At 52.4% G+C, this 10,322-nt stretch overlaps 2 non-coding genes across 2 annotated transcripts; both read right to left on the bottom strand.

Annotated features, from left to right (window-relative positions):
• Positions 1-788: 788 nt before the first annotated feature.
• TRNAG-UCC (transfer RNA glycine (anticodon UCC)) lies at positions 789-860 on the bottom strand. Its single transcript has one exon. It is a non-coding gene; the product is annotated as a tRNA-Gly (tRNA).
• Positions 861-7,973: 7,113 nt separating this feature from the next.
• Positions 7,974-8,082, bottom strand: TRNAL-CAA (transfer RNA leucine (anticodon CAA)). Its single transcript has 2 exons — positions 8,045-8,082; positions 7,974-8,019 (listed from the first exon to the last, which is right to left on the bottom strand). It is a non-coding gene; the product is annotated as a tRNA-Leu (tRNA).
• Between the last annotated feature and the right edge of the window lie 2,240 nt (positions 8,083-10,322).

Here is a 10,322-nt window from a genome sequence, read left to right as displayed (position 1 = left end):
AACAATATTCATAATCCATCTTTACCACTTCCCTTCCTCATTTAGCACCTGCACCATTCTTGTTTCCTTCTTTTCATCATCTTCAATGAGAACTATATTATCCACAAACCTCAGCTTGTAGATTATCATCCCGAGCAGCTACTCCGTCTACTTTTTCCTCCATCTTGTCAAGATGCACGATGAAGATACTTGTTATAACCAAATGCCCATCCCTCCACACATTCTTACCACTGCCTGAGCATTGTTGTTGATACCTGTCAACAACCGATCAGTCTTCTATTCACTCCCTGTGACTCCAACAGCACCCAAGTCACTTTCTGATCTATCCTGTCAAATGTCTTTTGAAAATCAACAAAGCTACTGCAGATGCTGGAGTACCTCTCCAGGCACGAGCCTGGGCAATTTTGTGGGACCCTGGGCTGCCCAGACTCCAGTGTCCCCCTCTCGACTTTACTGACATCATCCAAAGGAGAGGATAACCTCTCCGTCTGGTACCAGCTCAGCTGCAGAGACTGCCAGGTCAATGCCAGAAGTTGGCACAGAAATGTCAAAGGACTCCCCTCCGGACTTTCTGTCTGGGTTTACTCCCTCAGCCTTGCACCTTACCAGGATAACCCACAAGGCAGTGGGGTGGGTTGCACAGAAGCTATCCACAACCTTTAGCTGACAGAACTTGGCTGACCCCAAGCATGATAGCTTAAAAAGCCAAGACACTTCCCATTTCACCAAGGAGCAGGACATCTCCTCTCTCCGCTTCCAACAGAGAAATTAAAAGCAAGAAGTTAACCTGTGTTGATTGGGAATTGAACCCAGACCAACTGCTTGGAAGGCAGCCATGCTCACCACTACACCACCAACACCTCCATGAAGGGCATATGCTAAAATCAGGAATATAAAGGACAAAGCATGTGTCTTCAACCCCATCTTTTGCTTTGATATATTGATATTGTAGAAGATCTATTCTCTATCACTCACAGGGCACCCGGGGGGCTAGATAATCAAATGTGCCAGATAGAAGACTTACCTACCCTGAATGCAAACCCAGCCACACCTCACAGATCGGCTCATGTCCTTCAGTGCATTTTCTCTGACTTCTCCTAAACAGTCTCCAAGCATATAGAAGAACACTGTCCCACACACAAAGGAAATCTGCCTTCCTGAGTGATGGTAGCTATGTGAGTGGGAGAACCTAGGTCAGTGGGGAAGCTGTGGTGTGCGCGTGAGGAGAGAAAGTTTAATCAACACCCATTTGAAAAACTACTCTGGGCTGGGACAGAAAAAGGAGCCTGGGGAAGAAGAGTTTGTCTTACAGGGATCTGAAGATTAGCGATTCAAGCAAGAGTGAAATATGGATGTCAGCCAGTGATAGAGTATTTGATTCCAGGTAAAGTGATCTTCTTTCTAATCCATGCTCCCCTTTTCAAAGGCAGCCACTTGTATGACAATAGTTGTATCACCTTTCCCAACATGCTCTGGATTTCTATCGTATGGGGATCCTGAAAATGGAAATGAACCCTTAACATTTGTCAGTGCCAATGCAGATAAACCTAGCAAACCCCTCCCTTTGTTGAAATCTGGCTACACAGCGAAACTGACAGTTGAGACTGACATGAAGAATTTTGGGTCTTATTTCCATAAAGAGGTGCTCATTCAGAGTCTATCAAATACATCACTTCCAGCAGGAAAGGTCTCTGCACACTTTGGAAATGTGTGTGTCGAGAGGATGTCAATTATTCTGGGAATTCACATCCAAGGCCTTTATGTCCTCCCTCAGCTAGATATTCATACACACGCACCAGCAAGCTCCCCAGTCTCTTCATTTCTGTTAATTCCCTGCAGGCTGGTAATTGTAAAAGAAATATTAACCCTTTTCACCTTTTGGGGGCTTCTAAGAAATGTTGCCTTACAACCAGGTGGAGCTGGCAGCAAGATGGGCTGGGCTTAATGTCTAGGGGAGAAGAGTGGTAGAAATGGGGCAGGAAGGAGTGTCCTGAGAGGTGAAACAGCTGGAGGGTGGCATGGAGTGCAGGGTGCCAGCCTGTCAAGAGTCACAGGTGCCCCCAGGAGTAACGTTTGGTAGGTCCTGGGGTGTAAAAAGCAGTACTCAGGAGTCTGATCTCTGCAATCTGAGTTCAAATCTCAGTGGACGGCTGGTTGGTTGTGTTGTTGCTGTAAATCTTTGTCTCTCCAAAGCTTGGGCTTCTTTATTCACTGGTGCACCTGAGGAAGTTTTTTTTTCCTCCTGCTGGATGAGTGAGGCCCACTGGAGTTAGATAGGACTCTGGCTGGGCTGAGTCACCAACATGGCTGCAATAGGTCGAGCCCCTGCAACTTACCAGTCTGTGAAGAGATACCTGAGGCGTGAGGTTGTGTTTTTCACAGCTTCTCCTGATTGCCACCCAATTGTTGCCAGCACCTGGAGCTGCCAGGCAATTCCTATTGCACACTTGGCATTTAAAGGAAGGACCATCCAGAGCAGGCTAAGAAAGTCAGGGGACAGCAGGTGAGAGGAAGAGTTCCAGGCTAGAGCCCAACTCATCTGTCCCCCTCTGGGCCCTTGGAGCAGGGGCTGCTAGTTCTGACACCTCCATGGGATGCTCTAATGCTCCAGAGCACCCAAGGCCAGCACAAGAGGAGGGGAGGGCCATGACTGCAGTGGCCAGAGGACTTCTCTAAAGATCACAGAACCTGGCTGTTCCCACCTGCAAAGCAGCATGTGCTCTGCAGCCAGCATCAAAATGGGATAGAAAATCAGCTCTCCCCAAAAGGGGCCTCTTAACTGTGGGGCTCCTTTCAGCTGTGGGGCAGGAGATAAGTCCCAAAGAGGCTTTTCCCCAGCTGCTGAGAAGCACAGAAGAACTCAGGGCCTGCACAGGGTGGCACAGTTGAAAGGAGACCTGCCTCATGCCCTGTGACTTGGGCTGTAGATGGAGCTATTACTGTCCATGGCAGAGCATCATTCATTTCCCCTGCTCAAGTACCTGCTCCTTTCCCACATGTGCACTGCCAGCCCAGGAGCTAGGAGAGACCAGAGCACCATATGAAGCCTTGGGGAGGTGCCCTTCCCCTGTCATTGGCTGCACCTGAGCAGGGCTCCCCTCTTTACCAGAGCACTGCACCACTGGTTGTGTTTGGGGCCCTGCTGAGGCCCTGGCAGCAGCACTGCAGGGGACTGAGATGAGCACTGCACTGTTGGGCTGCCATTGGAGACAAGCTGGGCCCTGTCAGGCAAATGAAATCATCCCTCCCCCACCTCTGGCAGCCAGAGCTCAGCTCAGCCTCACAGAGTTGGTCTGTGCTTTTCCTGTGGCCAGCAGAGAAGCTGGGAGGCAGCAGGCTGAGGGAGGGGGTGTGTAGGAAGCAACATCACACACTGAGGCTGGAGCTCAACAAACCTCAGCAGGCTGGTGACTATAAAGATTCAATGATAATGGGATTTGAACCTCTGTGTAGGGAATGTGGCAGCAGGAACACAAGGATACTGAGGCTGGGAGGAATGTGTCCCCCAGAGGCCATCTGCATGAGAGTGCAAAGGTGTGCGTGTGTGATACCTTTCAGGCAAAGCCTAATGGGTCGCAAGTCAGCCATGAGATTCGGTCTATTGTAAACACGTTGTTGTAAAATCACAATTTAAGCTGACACTCAGTGTGGGAGTTGTGAGATCTCACCAATGCTCTGGGTTGTTGTAGTGGACAGAGCAGTTGCCACAGCTGCAAAAGACATTGATAATGAAGGGCTCCCTGATTTAAAGCATTGTAAACATCTGAGGAGCAGGACTAATTAGGTTAGTTGGCTTGCTTGCTGATTTGGTCTTGTCTGTTGGTTGGTTGTAAAGCTGTAGGTCTGGTTTGGTCTGGCTGTTACTACCTGTTGCAACAAAGAGTTGGGTGCTAGGGTGTTCATGAAGCCCTTCTGGAGGTATTAAGAGCTGAAGTTGCAAAGTAGCAGCTAAGATCACATAGAGCTGAAATCACAGGTTTCTACTTCAGGGCAATCCCCAGCAGTGTGATGGGTGAGGGAGGGACAATGCTGACTGGCAGGTGGCTGGCTGGTAGGAGCAGCGGTGGATGGTATGTAGGAAGAGTGCGGATGACCGCAACCGGTGGGTGGGTGGCTGGCTGGCCTGTAGGAGGGGCAGCCAGTGGGATGCTGCAGACAAGTGGGCAGCTCGTACTGCCCCTGTGACGTATCTATGGGCTCTGGGTTCGGGATGCACCGCAGGAGGTACACCCTGAAACTGTGTGTGGGGTAAAGGGCCAAGAGCCCCAGCAAGAGACTTGGTTCTACAGCGTATGGGGATGGGATCTGGGTAAAGGGGTTTGTCTCTTCTTTGCTTAGACACACGGCATCTGTCACTGTAACCTTGGGGTACGTTATGGTCATTGCTATTAAATAAGCTGTTTCTATCTCAGACTATGTGCTGGTGTGGGGGGGCGGGGGGGAGAACCACCTTACAGGCACCCAGCAAGTGGGCTGAAATTGTCCCAGGCCACTGGGTGGGGGCTTGAGCTGATTGGTTGTGTTCTTGACAAGAAACCCCCCAGGAGTTGAACCCGGCTGTTCTGGCAAGCACCTGCCATTGATAGAAGGGTTGCATAATATGCAGGGCACAATGGATTTGTAGTCTATCACCTTCACCACTCAGCCACCTCACCTGATACCTCTATGAGCCTTTTATATTCACCAAAGTGAATGCTGCCAGGAACCTTTCTGCCACTGGCTGGTCAGCCGGGGACACAGGACATCAGGTTTGGCCCCGCAGGGCTACACTCACTCCTGTCCCCTGCGGTGCGGCTTCCTGGGGTGAGCAGGGCCCCAAACACAGCTGGGGTGCAGTGCCCCAGCCACACAGGGGGGTAAAGTGGGGGCAGCCCTGGCTCAGCTGCAGCCACTCACATGGGCAGCTGCCTGTGAAAGAAGGGCCTGTCCCCAGTGCTGGCTCAGGGGCTCTGGTCTCTCCCAGGGGCTGGGCTGGGAAAGGGGCAGACACTTGCCTGTAGAGATGAATGTCACACTCCCCTCTGTCTGACACTGAGAGCAATAGATCAGTCTGCAGCACCAGCCACAGGGCCTGAGGCAGGTGTCCATGTGGCTGTCCCGCCCTGGAGCCCCTGGGGTCCCTGCTCAGCAGTGCCCAGAGAAAGGCTGTTGAAAGTGCCGTTTTCTCCTGCTGCCCTGGGAGCTGGGCACTTCCCCACCGGCACAACAGCCCAGGCAGAATAGGGCCCCTGGCTGCACTAAATGCAGTGTGGGGAGCTCCTGAGAAAGTGCCAGTGGGGAGCACATGAGGCTGTGCACAGAGAGTGAGGGGACAAACCCCAAGGGTGAGAGAAAGTCCTGAGGGCGCAGAGACACACACAGGGCCTGGAGCCCAAACCTTGTTCCCACTGGCAGGTGGGGCAGGTGCAGGAAAGGGGTAAAGCCAGAGGCGAGGGCAGGGCTTGGGGCGGAGGGGGAGCTGTTTCAACCCTTCCCAAGTTGCCACTCACCCCACTGCACCCAGAGCCTCTGTGCAGTGGAAAGGAAAACCCTGATGGAAGGACCTTGGGCAAGGCCCAGACCAAAGCTCCCTCTTCCCCTGCTTCCACTGAGAACAAAACCCCAGCTGCAGTGCCCTGCCCTGGGAGCAGCACAGTCCGGACCTGGGCAGGCTCCGCTCTGGGGCTGGGTCCTGCACCAGCTCTGTCCATGTGTCCCTGCTGGACGGGTACAGACAGGGGCTATGGGCGGCCCTGGGCAGGGTTTGCAGCTCTTGTGTCTCCCCGGACACTCTCTGCTCCTTTGCAGCTGCTCCGTTAGCACAGCGTTTGCAAAATGGGCCTTCTCCTGGCCTGCTGCTCACACAGCTCCCCTGTCCTTGCAGCCTCCGCTGACTCCCACTTCTCACCTCCTCAAACACAGGCTGCAGCTCTGCACTCACCTGGCCCTTCGTGAGCGACCGCCCTGCGCTACTGCTACCCCCATTCAGGTCCCACCTCCTGTCAGCCTCACCCCACCCTCCATCGCCTCTTGGATCAGCCACACACACGTTTCCTGCTCTCTCCCTCGCAGGCCCTCCCACCTGGGACCAGCTTTCCACAGAGATACTCAAAGCTCCCAGACGCCTCCTTCAAACCTGTCTGCACCTCGGTCCTCCAGCAAGCTGTACGGCGGAGAGGCTCCCCCAAACAGCAGCAGCCAGTGTGTGTCTGGAGCAGCAACTGCATCACAGCCTCAGCATTTGCCCCAGGCACAGACACCTTTGTGTGGCAAGCTCAGGCTGTGCTCAGAGTGCCTGCCTGCATTGCCAGGGTAGGAGTGTGGCTAACACAGGCCTCGCTGTGAGCAGGATTGGAACCTGCCCAGGGAAAACCCTATTGGAGGTCTAGTCCAACACCTTAACCACTCCACCATCACAGCTGAACGGCCCTGCCAGCTGTTAAGCCAGAGACATGTAAATAATCAGAGGGCCCAGGCCTGATGTCTTCAGCAAAACAGAATTCAAACAACCACCTGGCTCCCAGCGCACGGGACTGGTGGGGATCTGGGGCTCTCTGTGCTCAGCCATATGCAATGGCACAGGAGAGCACCTTGACCATCTCCCCTCCCCGTGGAGGGAACGGGAACAGCTCTGACCGGGAGGCTGGATTATAAGAGGAAGTCAGGGCCATGGCTGACGCACGCGGCTGGGAAGCAGCACTCAGGAGCCCCCCCGCCCCATCTGACACTATGTTCTCCTTAAGCTGTCCGGCTGCCTCCCGCACGGGCTGAGCTCAGGGGCAGGTGGGTGACCTGCCCTGCAGCTGTGAGGGCATCGGACCCCTCCCGCCAGTCGGCTGCCTCACTCAGTGCATCCCAGGGAGCTGAGCCCTTGTGCCCAGCAGTGAGGCAAATCAGGGCAGGGCTGGGTGTGGTGCTGTGGCTGTGGCTGGGTTCCCTCTTATCTGTGCCCTTGTGTGACTGCTCGGAGAGACTCGAGTGTTGCCCGGCTGATTAGCAGAGCGCTCACCACTGAGGCTTTTGTTTCTGTTGGTGGTGCACATTGGTGCGTAGTTCAGAGCGTCTAAAATTTATTGCACACATGGGTGGAAAAGGCTGGAGGGAACAATGTCTGTGGGTGTCCAGCCAGGCCAAGGGAGGGCTGTTCATTGTGTGCTGGGCCTCGCTGGGAGTTTGGGGGCGGCCAGCTGGGGATGCTGAGCTGGGTGTGCGGCCGGGTTGGTTGGGTCACGTCACAGCCGTTTTCTTTTCTGAGGTGCTGTGGAAGCCACCTTAGATCGACGCCGTTTCTTGTTTCTTATTTCTGCATCTGCACAAGAGCTTGAACTTTCCCTCACCTGTTTGGGCCTGGCAGGGAGGGTGAGCTCAGTGGAATGCCTCACTGAACTCCTTGCATTTGGGGCTCTTGCTCCCTAGTGCCTCTTCCTCCTTGCTGAGAACGGTTTTCTCTCTGAAAATGATTCATGTTTCTCGAACTAACTGCTTCTGGCCCTGGACTTGTTTGTGTGAGGGTATAAAATACTCCAGTTAGCTGCATCAAGCAGCCTTGCTGGACATGGCCTTACTGGTGTCCAGTTCGGCTCATCTGTTGCCTTATTGAATTCAATACAGCTGAATGTCAGCCGCCTAAACACAGAGAAGTCTTTTCCTTCACCAGTGTGGTGCTTTTTGTGGGGGTAACTCTTATCCCTATAACACACCTCCTGCAGGGGCCATTGCTCTTTGTGCGCAGGCACATGGCTGGGATAAGGACTCAGGATCCTTTCCCAAATAGACATATTCCTCCCACAGCAACTTCCAAGTGTCAAACTGACACTGCAGGTTCACCATCACTTGCCCACCAAGTTCATGTCAGAGTTATGCCTGTCTTGGTACTGCTCTAACAGAAATCCAAAGCAAGGCTTGGTAGACTCCAGCCAGTGGAAGTATGCTGACAGGTCAGTTCTTTCCAGGAGCCTCTGGAGGCCAGTTTGGCATGTAGAAAATGGAAGTGATGTCAGGAATGGGATTTGAACCCATGCCTCCTTCAGGAGACCAGAACCCCCAGGTGAAGGAAAGACAGTACCTTGAGTCTGGCGCCTTAGACCACTCGGCCATCCTGACACAGCTGAAGAATGTACTGTCTTTATGCTAGTTTTGCTTAATATTTGATGAGTCAGGCAGGCTCAATTCATTCTGTACTCATCTGTAGCACAAATCTTCCAACAGCAAAGAGCCATTCTCCAGCTCAGCTGGCTTTCATACGCAATCACCCCAATATGATCTAATGCTGGGAGGTACTTTGCCATTAGCTGAAAAGAAATGGATGAAGGAGGAACTGCCAGTTTGCCACGCTGAGGCTATGGGTACTCCACAGAGATCCCTTGAAAGAAGCCCTCCAGAAGATCTCATCCAAAAGAACTTCTTTCAAAGAGTGCGTCCACACACAAAGAAGACTATCAAAAGAGTGATCTGCTCTTTCAAAAGCGAGCATCCGCACAGCCCCCGCTCTTTCGAAAGAATGGACCAGGGATCCTAAATGAAGACGGTTCTTTCAAAAGACAGGCCCTGCAAAGCATTTATGCACATGTTGTTTCAAAAGAAGCTTTGGAAAGGAGGTGCTGTTCCTGAAACAGGAAAGGACGACTGATTGCAGGAGAAACGCATTCTTTCAATTTCCTTTCAAAAGAATGGTTTTTGAGTGAAGACAATCCATGAGCTCTTTTGAAAGAGCCCCCTTCATTCAAAAAATCTTTCAGAAGAACTCACTTATGTTGACACAGTCTGAGGGTTGGAATTCTTCTATGCTCATATTTCTTAAATACGTGGCAATCAAGTGCTCAAGTGATGGGACTTCTTCTTGGCTGTTATTCCCCACTATCCCTCAAGTGTTAAAGTTTCATGAAAGAAAAAAGAGCAATGAGGAAGAAAGCAGAGCTGTTCAGGATTCTTTCAGAAATTAGCTGATCCCACAGAAGAAACAACAAGAGAAAGGAGGAAGGTTTCTGTCTCGTTTTGAACAAGTGACTACTTATTTGTTAAGCAAAGGTGATAAGTGTCAAGCTGCAGAAAATACCTCCTGAGACATTTTGGATACTTTTCTAAAGTTTTCTCAGAAGCCAGTGCATCAGCCACTTTCCCTTTGAAGAACGGGAAAGCAAAGGGCACCAGGAACTTTTAAAAACTTCATCAATAGCAATGGTACAATAGCTTCCCCAGTTTGCACTTCTCCTGAGGAGACAAAACTCAGCCAAACCTTCCAACCAACAATGTTCACATCCACTCAACATTTCCTTCTTACCAACTGGGACCCCTTCAACAAAACAGGAAACCATTCTGCAAGACCAGGAATGGATTCTCTGCGTGCCAGAGGTTGTTCCCACAGCACTTAGGAGAGGCACAAACAGGGCCTGTCTCCACTGCCCCCTCCTTTCAAAAGGGGAAAGGTAATGAGGGATTTTTTCAGAGGCGAATGAGGTGCTGCCATGAATATGCAGCTCCCCGTTAGCATAGAGGTGTCCACGAGTGATTCAAAAGTGCCACATTCACAACGCACCCTGCCCATGTAAACGGGGCCTTTCTAAAGGACCCCTGGACTTCAAAAGCCCCTTCTTCCCAAACGGCTGGTGCCAAGGCGGGAAGGTCCCGAGAAGTGGAGGCTTCATGTGAGCACTTGGAGCTCTGTAGAAGTATGGGGGAGGCACTGGTTTGCTCACTGTGCCCATATCCCCGCCAGATACATTGCTCAGCCTCCTCCCTCTGAGGTCCCACCTGTGCTCTCCCCTCACTCCCAGCTCACCTCTTCCCATCCCTGCTCTGCCTCTTCCGCTGCAGTCTGCCTCCTGCTCTCGCCTCTCCTCCCACCAGCCTGCCGTTCTGCTGTTCTCTCCTGTATTCCCCCCAGGCCTGCCCACCTGCTGCTCATGGCTCTCCACCCCCTACTCCAGTGACTGCCACTGCCCAGCTAAGCCCCAGACTTACATGGCTTGGGACCACAGTTTAGCATCTCCCTTAGCCTGAGCTGGTGACAATTACACCTCCCTCTGTGGCTTGAGCTGCAAAACATGCCCTGTGAGGGAGCATTTGGGTGGACAATGCAGGCAGGAAGAATTACAGGCACCAGGTCAACCCTTGGGGGAAAAGGGTCAAACAGAGAACTCTCAGACCCTTCTGCGCCTCACCCACTGTCCTAGACCTCTGCCGGGTGTTCCCTCATACCCTCTCTATCCCCCTACCTCCACTGCCCTGAGCAGGACATTAACACGACCCATGTTCCCTGGAATAGGGGGAACACAATCACCACCTGCTGCAATATGCTTTTGATGGAGAGACCCCAGCCTGCTGCGTGCTCCTGAGCTCATCTG

The sequence above is a fragment of the Carettochelys insculpta genome, chromosome 33, assembly GCF_033958435.1.
Source record: "Carettochelys insculpta isolate YL-2023 chromosome 33, ASM3395843v1, whole genome shotgun sequence".
Taxonomy (NCBI): Eukaryota; Metazoa; Chordata; order Testudines; family Carettochelyidae; genus Carettochelys; species Carettochelys insculpta.
This window is presented reverse-complemented; position numbering and strand designations above follow the sequence as displayed.